This window comes from Bubalus kerabau, chromosome 7 (assembly GCF_029407905.1).
Source record: "Bubalus kerabau isolate K-KA32 ecotype Philippines breed swamp buffalo chromosome 7, PCC_UOA_SB_1v2, whole genome shotgun sequence".
NCBI classification, from domain to species: Eukaryota; Metazoa; Chordata; class Mammalia; order Artiodactyla; family Bovidae; genus Bubalus; species Bubalus kerabau.
This window is the reverse complement of record NC_073630.1, coordinates 63,694,433-63,707,412: the sequence shown is the minus strand read 5'-3', so window position 1 is coordinate 63,707,412 and position 12,980 is coordinate 63,694,433. Positions and strand designations below refer to the sequence as shown.

At 42.0% G+C, this 12,980-nt stretch overlaps 1 protein-coding gene and 1 long non-coding RNA gene across 7 annotated transcripts in view; one reads left to right on the top strand and one right to left on the bottom strand.

The window, feature by feature from the left end:
- The window catches only part of RBM47 (RNA binding motif protein 47), a 175,833-nt gene that overhangs the window by 28,426 nt on the left and 134,427 nt on the right, over positions 1-12,980 (top strand). The window contains exon 1 of one of the 6 annotated variants that reach the window (XM_055588350.1): positions 11,454-11,519. The exons of the other annotated variants lie outside the window; for them this stretch is intronic. The gene's annotated coding sequence lies outside the window, so the exon portion shown is untranslated. Of the gene's footprint in view, positions 1-11,453; positions 11,520-12,980 lie in introns of those variants that run through there. 6 annotated transcript variants of the gene reach the window in all.
- Positions 231-9,353, bottom strand: LOC129657793 (uncharacterized). Its single transcript, XR_008717110.1, has 3 exons — positions 9,288-9,353; positions 2,824-3,029; positions 231-406 (listed from the first exon to the last, which is right to left on the bottom strand). It is a non-coding gene; the product is annotated as an uncharacterized LOC129657793 (long non-coding RNA).

Below are 12,980 nucleotides of genomic sequence, written 5' to 3'. Positions count from 1 at the left end.
AATTTTCATGTTTAAAGTGGGTGGAAGAGGGGAGGAGAGAAAAATAAGAGATTTTTCTAAACTATTTCCTTGGATTGGTAGGGACATGCATTTATGAGGGTTTCAGATACCTCTGAAGTGGTCTTCCAGGGGCTTCTTTTAGTAAGTAGTCAGGTATAAGTCAAGGTTTCCATCTATGAAGGTGATTTATTGAATACAAAAATTAAATAGTGTTTTTATAATAATGTGTATCCTAAATAGTTTCCATTGATACTAAATGGGATGGGGAGGTTAGTAAACTGAATTAAGGTTCAAAATGTCATTTCAGTGAGGAGAGGAAGGGGCAATGATTCTCAGGTATGTACAGCTTGAGTCCTGGGTCAGACTCACTCTGGGTCCAAAAGCCTGGGAATCTGCATTTTGATATCTACCTGAAATGAAAGAGTTTTTAAAATGTTTTTATTATGGTAAAATATAATAATATAAAATTTATTATTTTAACCATCTACCCTGGAAATTTTTCATCTCCCCAAACTGAAACTTATTAAACAATCATTTCCCATTTTTCCCTTCCCCAACCCCTAGCAACCACAATTTCACTTTACTCTGAATTTGACTAGTCAGATAACTCAAAAGTAGAATCACGTGATATTTGTCTTTTTGTGACTGGCGTATTTCACCTGGTGGAGTGTCCTCAAGGTTCATTTGTAACATGTCAGAATTTCATTCCTTTTTAAGACTGAATAATATTTAATCTATGTGTAGTCCCGCATTTTGTTTATCCACTCATCTTGATGAATCTTTTTATCACTCTTTTGGCTGTTGTGAATAATGCTACTATGAATACTGATGTGCAAGTACCTCTCTGAGTCCCTGCTTTCAATTCCTTTGAGACTATACCTAGGAGTAGAATTGCTGGCTCATGTAATAATTCTGTTTGATTTTCTGAGGAATCACCATGCTATTTTTAACAGTGACAATGTAATGTAACCATCATTTCTATCTACTTCCAAAACACATTTTCATCACCTCCAAAGGAGACACTATAACCATTTAAGAAATCACTGTTCACCTCACTTTCCCGTACCCACTGTGTGTGTGTTGGTCGCTCAGTCAGGGGGTCTTCCCTAACAAGGGACTGAACCTGGGTCTCCTGCACTGCAGGCAGATGCTTTACCATCTGAGCTACTAGGGAAGCCCCTACTCCTTCAGTTCAGTTCAGTTCAGTTGCACAGTCGTGTCTGACTCTTTGCGACCCCATGAATCACAGCACGCCAGGCCTCCTTATCCATCACCAACTCCCAGAGTTCACTCAAACTCATGTGCATCGAGTCGGTGATGCCATCCAGCCATCTCATCCTCTGTCGTCCCCTTCTCCTCCTGTCCCCAATCCCTCCCAGCATCAGAGACTTTTCCAATGAGTCAACTCTTCGCATGAGGTGGCCCAAGTACTGGAGTTTCAGCTTCAGCATCAGTCCTTCCAATGAACACCGAGGACTGATCTCCTACCCCTTAGTGACAACTTATCTGCTTTCTGTCTCTATGGATTTATTTATTCTGGATATTTCATATTAATGGAATCATACAGTATGTGGCCTTTTGTGTCTGGCTTTTTTCACTTAACATCATGTATTTGAGGTCCATCTATGTTCTAACATATATCAAGACTTCCTTCCTTTTCAGGTTTGGATAGTATTCTATTGCATGGCTAGACCACAGTTTGTTTGCTCATCTGTCGATGGCCATCTTAGTCATTTCCACCCTTGGGTGTTGCTTTTTAAGATAGTGCAGCCAGGTGGTGTGCATCAAGTGAGAGGCAGTGTGTCCTCAGCTTGGACACAGGGGCCGTTGCTCCAGGAGGAGGGACCTCTACCAGGACAAAGCAGTCACCCTACATAAGAGGTGGCAGATGGGCGGTTCACAGGAAAATGAAGCTCCCACGGTGTGTTGTGTTTGTGTTTGTTCTTCCATGCACTGTTGTCCTGCCCAATCTTTAAACGTTGAGTCAGTTGCACACATTTAAACTTGGAGAGAATTTTTTCTCTGTCTCTATCCCTTCCTCCCCACTCAGTGCACCTGGGTTTCTGTCTTGTTACAAAAACGATACAAAACAAAGCTTCATCAGTACCTGGCGTAGCAACTACCACCTAGTACCACCTAGCAACTACCAGCTGGAGTTGGGCATGGGCTTCCACCTTCTGCCCACTACCCCCTCCAGGTAGTCACAGCCCTCACCCCTCCTTAGTAAGGCCAAAGATTAGACCATTTGAGTTGCTGTGTTTTCTAATTAATGGAATTAGAGGAAAGTGAAAGATGGGCTCATGTCTCTATCAAAAGTAGAAAAAAAGAAATGAAACTAGCTGCTTCCTTCGAGGCCTTGCATGTCCCCACAGGCACTGAGGATTCTGTCCTCTGTTTTAGTGTTCATCGCTTTCCTAAATACTAGAAATAAGGGGAAAAAAAAGTTTTATTGAGATATGATTCATACTTTGTACACTTCAGCCATTTAGTGTACAATTCAGTGGATATTGATATACTCACTGATTGTAGCCATCCCCACAGTCAGTTTAGAACATTTACATCACCTTGAAGAGAAACCTTTAGTTATCACCTCTATCCCCCTTACTCTCTCTCAGACCTAAGTAATCTCCCATCAAATATCAGAATTTTTTTTTTGGTGTGAGGTGGGGGCGGGGCTGCACCTCGAAGCTTATGGGATCACAGACCCATGCCCTCAACAGTGACAGTGTGGAGTCCTAACCACTGGACCGCTAGGGAATTGGTAAATACCAGAATTTTTAATGGCACTGCAGAAGGGGTTGAAAGGGAAGCAATGCTAGGGACTTGCCTGTGGTCCATGGGTTGCAGAGTCGGTCACTGCTGAGCGGCTAACACTTTCACTTTCAAGCAGTTCATCACTAGAGTACTGTGGCCTCAGTCAGAAGGGGTGAGGAAGGAGATGATGGAAGCCAAAATAAATCTCCTTGACCAAAGTGTAGCTACCGCCACACCTGGGAGGCTTGTAGGTTCTCATCCCAGCCAGTACATTTCTATGTGAATTTCAGAAACAAAACCATTTGTCTCAGGAAGAGTTATAGATTTCTTCCTTCCTTTGTGCACTTTGTGTGCTTTCTTTGTATGCTTTGTCCTGTCCAACTTCTGTGACCCCACGGACGGTAACCCCCCAGGCTCCTCTGTCCATGGGATTCTCCAGGCAAGACTCCTGGAGTGGGTTGCCATTCTCTTCTCCAGTGGATCTTCTTGACCCAGGGATTGAACCCAGGTCTCCCCTATTGCAGGCAGATTCTTTACCATCTGAGCCACCAGGGAAGCCCCAATGTAACACTACTTAGCCATAAAAAAGAATGAAATTTTGCCATTTACAATAGCAGGGATGGACGTGGATGGTCTTATGATAAATGACATAAGTCAGACAGAGAAAGACAAATACTTATATGTTATTACTTATATGTGGAATCTAAAAAGTACAACAGCTAGTGAATATAACAAAAAAAGACTTATTGATGTAGAGAACAAACTAAAGGTTACCAGAGGGGAGAGAGAAAAGGGTAGGGGAAACACAGGGGTAGAGATTAAGAGGTACAAGCTGAGGTATAAAATAAGCTACCAGGATATATTGGAATATTGTACAATACGGAGAATATAGCCAGTTGTTTTATAATAACTATGAGTGGAGTATAATCTTTCAAAATTGTGAATCACTATATTGAACGCCCGTAACTGATAATATTGTCCATTAACTATACTTCAATTTAGAAAACAAAAAGACATGGTTGGTCGTCTGGGGAGGGAAAGTTCAGTTGAAAGTAGACATATGTAAAGACCTTCCATGTGTTGTCATGACTCTCGCTGAGGGTTCAGTTGTGACATTTTGAATCCCGAAAGAGAAACCACCCCGGAAATAATTACCTTATGGGAGAACCATTGAATTTTAAATGAGGAAGCCTCAGGGATCCTGGAATGTTCCCCCTCAAAACCTGCCAGACTCACCTTGCAGGCTGTCTTATGTTCCTGTTGGCTTCAGGTTGCCTTGTTTAGCAAGTGAAGATTATTGATTGTTTATCTGAAATTCAAATGTCACTGGATGTTCCGTTTTATCTGGCAGCCTTCTTTGTCCACAGCCCGATATATCTCATGGCTCCACGTCTGCTCTGTATCACTGGGCCTTTGAGTTGCAGGGTCTGGGAGGGCTCTGCATACTTCTCAAAGAAGTGCAAATTCAGTGGGGCAGGCACTAGGCTAGGGTCCCCTTATCCAGTTGACACGGCCAGACCCCTTGAACTGGCCAGGCAAAAGAGTGATTTAAAAAAAATAGATGCCAGTCAAGGTGCTGTCTGGCAGCAGCCCAAATTTTGGGCCTGGCTTCATCACTTTGACCAGAGGCAAGTCACTATAATTCCTTGGAACAGGATTTTCATCTTTTTACTTCCTTGAATTGAAAACAGTAGAAATGCCAGTAACCAGCATTTGTTTAGGGCACTACCATTTACTTGTCTAGTGTAATTAGCAACCCTAATTAGTGTGGCACTCATTCCCCTCCCTGCCCTGGGCAGCTCATTTAATTCTTACAATTAATTATCTTTGAAGAGTGTCATTATACCCCTTACGTAGACAAACCTGTGAAGGGTTAAGGAAAGAAAGCCACTCAACTCTCTCCAAGATTTTATTTAGTGAAATCAAATGAAAGTAAACCCCAAAACATGCCCAAAAGGGGAAAGAATTCATAAAAGTGGAAGGAAAAAGCAGCCCACTTATTGTTTTCATTCTTAGTGTCTGTGTTCTCCCTGCCCCCAGCATCTGGTGCCTGGCACACAGTTTTAATATAAGTTTACTGAATGGGTAAATGTTTGGAGGGCCTCTCGGGTAGCTCAGTGGTAAAGAATCCTTATGTGATGCAGGAGGCACAGGTTGGATCCCTGGGTCAGGAAGATTCTCTGCAGAAGGAAATGGCAACCCACACCAATATTCTTGCCTGGGAAATCCCATGGACGGAGGAGCCTGGCGGGCTATAGTCGATGGGGTTCCAAAAGAGTCAGACACGATTTAGCAACTAAACTCACTCAAATGTTTGGAACCACAGGGAAGTTTGAGCAGTCGGGGCCTCTGTCTCTTCCTTAGCGTGACTCCCTACTTCGCCCGCCAGCTCCTCATTCAGTCCTGCTTAAGGTCCCTGCATCTGGTCCCAACCCGTTAGTACTTCCAATCCTCAAGGATTCCCCATCTAAGGCTCTGAGTCTATTTGAGCTGTTCTTCCATTTGTCCCTTTCCCTCTGCTTGTCTCCCTAGATCACTAAATCCTCTTTATCCTCCATCCCATTGCAAGTCCTGGCTCCTCCACCAGGACCTTTCCAACTATCCCAGCACACTAGAATTCTCCATTCGTGACTCTTCAGGCAGTTAGTGTGTATCACGCATTTTAGCTCACAGCAGAGCAGGAAGTTCCCTTTGGTAATATTTGGTCCAGACTCCTCATTTTATGGATGAGGATACTGAAGACCTGGGAAGTCATGTGATATGCCCAAGGCCACACTGGGTATCTAAAATTTGTTTCATTGCTTGTGCACAGCTGTTCTGAATCTCTCCCCAACCCCCATTCACCCCATCGTGGTGCCATCTTGCACTTACCTGCTGTGTGTATATATGCACTGTCTACGACAAGGAAAACCCAGAAAACACCCTTAAAAAGGAACCCACCACTGCGCGACGAGAGTTTTTTTTTTTTTTTAACTGCAAACTTCAACAGGGTGAACCAATCGGATCACAACACAGTTATCTTCACATTCAGCATGTTCTGCAGAGAAGTGGGAGGCGGGGAGCTGGCCTTTATGGCATCTCCCTAACACATTAATTCTCTGATGAGTACCCTCTGTTCTCTTATGGATTCCTGTCCTATGTCTTTTAGCTGTAGGTGCTGAGCATTTAGTGAATCTTGGTTGAATTGAGTGGATCTGACCCATCGAGTGTACTTTAGGGAGGAAGCTTAGGGTAGGGGAAAGAGGGAGGGTGGTGTGGGAAGAGAAGAATACCACTCTGCTCACCACCTTCCAGACTGCCAAAGAATGCCCACTCCACTTTTGTTCCTGAATATATTCATTCATTCATTCAACAAATATTTCTAGAGTGCCTTCCACCTGCCAATTGTATGTGGTGCTGGGCATCAAAATGAATAAAAAATAGCCTCTGTGCCTGCCCTAAAGAGCTATGTTCTCTGTATGGCGCTTGATGGATGACCCGTTGTGACCTCATTAGTACCCGAAGGAGCCTGGTTAATAAACCATGCTCCATCATGTGCTGAGACACCTTCATCTTCTGGAGATGCCTGGGTTTACTTTGATTTGTTGTGAAGCATGAATGCTAAGATGAGTTTTGCCCTGAGAAGCCCCAGCAATGTGGTTACTCCGGTTAACCAGCACGGCCAGTGTGAGGCAAGAAAATAATAGGTGGTTATGTAATGGATGTGCTTTTCTTTACACGAGACCTTTAAAGGTCAGTTTATTAGAGCCTAATGAAACAGTTAGGGATATATATGGGGTGATTTAGTTGCTTCCTTACTTCTACAATAAATGTCATAGTTTTGGATGACTATAAACTAGTTCTGGTGCTCTGAAATGAAAAAGATACTAAGAATGAGGCTCAAAGGAGCTTGATTTATTTTCCCCTTTTCATTTTTTATTTGGCACATGAGCAACATTTCATACCAATTTTTTCCCCTGTGCATAGTAAAGTTTTAAAATAAACAGCAGCAACTCGGTTTTCCTAGTTTAACTAACATGGAAACATCTAATCCTCTTAGTTTTTTTGATTTTGCAAACAAGGATTTGTTGGGATAAAATCTTTAAGCAGTCCAGCCACATGAACTAGGTATTCATTTAATGGCTGCAAGTACAACCTGTTGGAAAAGCAAAGTAATGAATTAATAATATTCCTCACAGTCGTTTTCTCTGCCTTATTTTTCAATTACAGGATGTGCAACGTTAATGGAAGTAGTGAACGCAAAGTTAATTCACCCTGTAAATTGAGAATAGTTGCTTCACATTATTAGCCAGCATTACTTTCAGCTTTTTGACCTTTCATTCTGAGCATGTGGGGAAAAAAGCCATAATCTACAGCCGTGCTTTCCAATAGAATGGCCACCAGCTACTTGTGGCCACTGAAATGTGTGTGGCTAGTGTGACTGAGCTGAATTTAAAATTTTTAATTAAATGTAAAAATGGAAGCAGTGTATTTTGTTTGTTAAACACAACTTTATTGGGAAGCTTATGTTTGGAGCAACCCGGATGTGTGAGTCTACGTTTTCAACTGTAAATTTTATGCAATACTGATTATTTCCAATGAGAATGTAGCATCCAAATTGCAATGTGCTATCAGTGTAAAATGCACACTAGATTTTGAAGATTTCATTTAAAAAAATGTAAAATATTTCATTTAGTAGTTACTAATTTTTATATTGATTACATGTTGAAATTATGTTTTGGATATATTGGGTTAAAGAAAATATATTAAAATGAACGTCACCTGGTTTTGTACTTTTAAAAAAGTGACCACCATAAAACTTAAAATCACATAAATGTCTTGCATGAATTAATATAGAACAGCACTCCTCTGTTGGATTGGAACGAAAGGTTCCATGTCATGGTCCACAGGGTTCTCACTAGTTTACTTTGTGAGAATATCACAATGAGCTCAGTTAAAACACAAACAGGGAATTCTGTGTCATAGCAAATCATAACATATATTTAATCATTCTGTTTTTTTATTTTTTAAGCTTGTCAAACCCAGGTGATCTTGGGATATTTTTGATTCCAAACCTGCATCACATATTTAATCCCATTTATTTTAGGAGAATCTCAATCTAAACTTGGGAACTTTAAATAACCTTTAATTGGTTAAAAGAGCCAATCAACAGTATGGCTTAATGAATCTAATTATAGATAATTTATAAAGCACTTAAATAGTGTTTTATCCTGTAATCACCATAGAAATTGTGATTGGGACTTCCCTGGTGGCCCAGTAGTTAGGACTCTGCACTCCCACTGCAGGGCGCACGGGTGCCATCCCTGGTCGGGAAGGTTTCGCAGGCCTCGCCGTGTGGCCAGAAAGAAAAGAAAAAAATACCACGCACACACAAAATGAAATTGTGGTTAAAAACTCAAATTTTGGAGTCAGGCAGACCTGGGCTTGAATTACTGATCTGCCATTTTCTAGTTGTGTGACCTCAGACTAGTATTTGAAACTTGTTAAGCCTTGATTTCCTCATCCATAAAATGGGACAATAATAGACCCTATCTGATGGCATTCTTATAAAGATTAAAACAGGTAACCCATATAAAGTGCCTGGCATATGAGAAGCACTCAGTTTGTTCATAATTATTGATTATGAGGTTATTATTGTTATTGTTATTATTAAGGGCTTTATAAAGTATCCAACATTGTCTTTGGGGACCCAGTCTGCCACGTTGCTGTAGTTATCTGCAAGGCTTGGTCAGAGCTTCATTTATTTGCAAGTTGTGTTTAATGTTAAAATTACTTGTTCTCTTTGTGTCTTATTCTTGACTTTTCTTTCTTCTTCTTTTCTCCCTCCTTGTTCTTTGCCCCATTCTGCAATTAGCCTTTGGTCCTGAAGTTTCTCTTCTCTTACTCTGTACTCGGCACACTCCATAACTCTCCTAATGTTTCATTTAGGAGTATGTATTGAGCACTGCCTATGTGCCAGGCTCTTGGATAGGTGCTCGGAATACAAAGGTGAATATTATAACAAGGCTCCTGCCTTCGAGGTGCTCACTAACCAGTTAGTCCAGGGGGAGAGTTATGTCTGATTACATCCCTCAATACCAATTAGTTAGCAAAGCATACCAAGTCCTCTGGGATGGGTTCCCCGTCCCCTCTCTGTCTGATGTCTCCTCCAAACGCCACCTTGCTGAACTATGACCCAATTATTCCTTACAAACTACTGACATTTCCTGAACACATTGTTCTGGCTCCAGGCTGTGTCGTGTGTCTACACCAGACCCCCTAAGTGTTTCTTCTCCAATTTTAAGTCCTACTCTCAATACCTATTCGTTTATCAAAACAATTCAACTGTCACTTCCTCTGAGAAGTTGGTCTAATCACCACCCTAGTAGAATCCATTTTCTCATTACTGCCCCTGCCCACACTGAACTCTCCTCCACCTTAGGGACATTTAATTGTCTTTTTTAAGCTCTCCCACCACCACCATCACCATCACCACGACCTCCACCATCACAACCATCACCACAACCACCAACCCTCTTCAAACAATCACATACGTTGAATGCTCTCTAGGTTATCTTTCAAAGCGTTTTCTGTTAGTGGGTTATGTGCTTTCTTCTTCTGAAGTGCTAATTCAACCCCACTCCCCACCCCACCCCTTCTCATCCTTTCAGAAACAGATTGTACCAGGAAGAAGTCTTCCGATAGGAAAGCAAACAAACCATCTCTGTGGGATGCTTTCCAATTCTCTGTCTTCCCAAATGGTGCCCTGCAAAGCTCAGCACTCTTCAGTGACATCTCCTTGTATTTAGAATAAAACTCAAACTCCTCACCGGGGCTTCTTCATCACAGGACCTCTGGCCACTTCCCCAGCCTCAGCTCTTTCACCTCTGCCTCCATCTCCAGATTTCTGTTCCTGAATTAAAAGCAACACGAGCAAACAAACACTTCCTGGCAGATATTTGCACAGGACATTTGTACTTGTCTGTGCCTAGATTGTCCTTTCCTCAGATCTCCACTCGTGCCCCTCCGCTTCTTCCAGTTCTCAGCATGAGTGTCTCAGAGCCTTCTCCATTCTCCGTTAAGTCTCCATCCTATTGCTTCGCTTTTACTGCTGGGCAGAGCTTACTGTTGCCTGAATTTTTTCAGTTTGTATACCTGGTCCTCCCCGCTAGCAGGTAAGCTCAAGGTTCCCCCCATTTCCGGCACCTAGCACAGTGCTGACATCATAGCAAGCAGTCATTAGATTTTGGTTCTAGGAGCTTGAAATCTTGGTGAAACATCCTCAAATTAAGGTGTTCCCTGCCCCGCCCCACCAGCCGTTTCTGCTTTGTTTTGAAACAAACTAGCTCCTGGAGTGACTATCTTTTGGAGTGAGTTGGGAGCAGCTACATCAGTCAGATTTGCCCCCATAGGAGACAGATATACACTCACCAGGGTAATTGAGGAGAGATTCATAAAGGGATTATCAGGGTTTAGGGAAGCCAGCAAGGATTATGAAGTACTGCCAAGAACCCAGAGAAAACAGAGACCCTGCCAGGAGCCTTTGGTAAAGGGCCGCAGCCACCCTTCTGTCACCCAGAAGGGAGGTAACCTCGAGAATACATGCCCTGACCTTTCTCTACTGCCAGCCTCTCAGTGTAACCCTCCATAACAGCATTTCAGCAGTACCCCAGTGCTTGACACACAAGGATGATATATGGTTATTTTTGTGTTGTCAGGTTGCTTGTTTTAGTGTATCACTTATAGCCACAGTCAGAAAACTCCCATTTGCTTCCTAAATTAGAAAATATTCTCTGTAGGGAAGTGAACCCTTGATGAATCTTCCAGGGCACTTTCTGTATCTGGGCTGACTCCAGTCTGAGGTTGATAATATTATTAGAGGGTTAGTGATGCAGCATTGTCCTGTCAAGTAATATATTTTAGGAGAAGAAAAAAGTGATTAAATTTGATGGTAAAATAAAAGTTGTTCTAACATAATCTATTTTTTTTTTTTACTGTTTGTTGAAAGCTCTTGAGGTAGACCATGAGTCCCAGTGTAACAAAAATAATAGCTGACTCTTTTGTGCCTCTACTGTATACTAGCCCTGGAGTCCTTGCCATGACATCTAACGAGCTCATGGAGTTGTTATTATTGTCACAGTTTTATATATGAGATGGTCTTAAAGTTATCAGCAAGAAAGGGTGATTCAGGATTCAGAATCACATCTGTCTGAAAGCGAGGGCCAGGTTCTTGCCACATGCATAGACGCCCTTAAGCAGGACTACTGGAGTCCATGTTGGAAACCTGCGGTGGGGCAAGGGTGGGACTGTGAGCTGGTCAACTAGGAGGATGGGACCTGGGACATGTGTGACTCACTCTGGCTCTGCCACGCCATGGGAGGTCAGCACTGCAGAGAAGAATGGGGTGCGGCCGGGACCAGGGGACAGGCGACCGACGCCATTGGTGACCGCCTGTGAACCAGCCCCCAGCGGCTTGAGTCACTGGCAGGTGCTGTCAACCATAATCTCAAGCCTGTTCTCCCTTCAACGTGTAGATCAACTGTGCTCTGGTCACAGAGCCTCTGCCACACGTGGGAGGTTCCTCATCGCTTGTCCACAAGGCCCTCCTGTAATGGTCTGAGGAATTCCTGGAGCCCTGAAACCAGGAAGAGGATCTAGAGTTTTAGGTTTCAAATGAGGAACCCAGACTCATTTGTTGTGCAGTTTGATTATCTTTCACAACTGAGAGAAGGCACTATAAAGTTGGAGGAGGAGAATGAGGAAGAGGAAAGGAATTAAGCAGACAGGTAAGTCACTTGGATTCTAGTTGTGGTTTTTTTTTTTTTTTTAAGTAGAAGTAAACAAATTTAGAAAATGTCCATGAGGTGGAATTATTTGACTTTGCTAACTAAGCAAAGTTTAGTTAGAAAAAGATTTCCTAGTGGAGAGAAGCCCATGGTATTTGGCATGCTGGAGTTTAGACAGAACTAGAATTTAGGAGCACTCTAAAAAGCATTTTTGGGCTCAAAAAATTATTAGATATTGCTTAAAATTTTCTCTATCGTAATGATCAGTTTGGGAGAAGATGCTTTTTATTTCTGCTGATCAGTAACTACCCTAACATCCATTTTCTCAACATAGTAACTCCAAAATCTTTGGAGAGAAAGATCCACAGAAGAAAATGCTTCAGAAAATTTCCCCAGAGCTTGTTGTTCATGTGGATTTACCCATGTATGTGGCAGAGTTGATTTGATTTGAACGACCTCCATAAAGTGGGTCCAGTGAATTATCTAATTCTTCCTGAAGTCAGATCTTATTTTTTGTAATTACTCTAAAATGTTATCAATGCCATTTTACCTACATAGACAGTCAGAACTAGTAGATTCAGTTTAATTGAGGGCTTTTGTTCACTGACTGTAGCTATTATGTTTTGAGCACCTACTATGCACCAGGCATTCTGCCAGGCATTTTATGAGCATTGTCTTCGTCAGTCCTAAGGCATTTGAGACATTGTCCTCTCCATATCCTAAGTCATATAGTCACTTGAGAGTTTAAGGTGAAAGAAAAAAAAAATATATATATACATTTATATGTATGTATATATAAAGTTAAGAAAACTAAAAATGAATGAAAGTAGAAAATGGAGTCTGAGGGAGACCATTTAATCAACAAGTAAGTGCTAGGGAGGAAAAAAGATGATACTTGTGTATTTGTTGGTTTCTTGACCAGGGAATAACACAATGGTACTATATCTATCTAATCTCAGGATTTGTGCTGAAGTAGGAGAAAACCCGAGAGTTTGAAAGTGCTTGTTGATAAGGCAGAGATCTGGGGCTTTTGGTTTCTGATTTGACTGCGTTCCTGTCTCTCTGTAACTATAAAGTTATTCCGGACATTTTTTTTTAAAGCATGAAACACCCAAAGAGAGGATCAGGGAAGGGAACACAGGATTTTTTAAACACTGGGACAGAGGAGGTGAGAATAAATGGCAAAGAGGAACATCTTTCTTTTTTCATAAAATCTGACAGGTACCTATTATACTATCTGCACTTGTCTGGATTGTCAGACATGTGAGCTGTTTCCAGAACTGTCTTCATGTAACTGTTAACTCCCTGGTCTTTCTGAGGTTGCCTGTAAGGTGTCTAGTCTGCTAATAGGGTGTTTGTCAAGGACCCTCGTGAGCAGGCATTTCCACGTTTGAAGAAGTTCCCGTGCCCTGTGTTGGACTGGGGTCACCAGCTCAGAGAGTGGGAGTGTGGAGGCAGTTA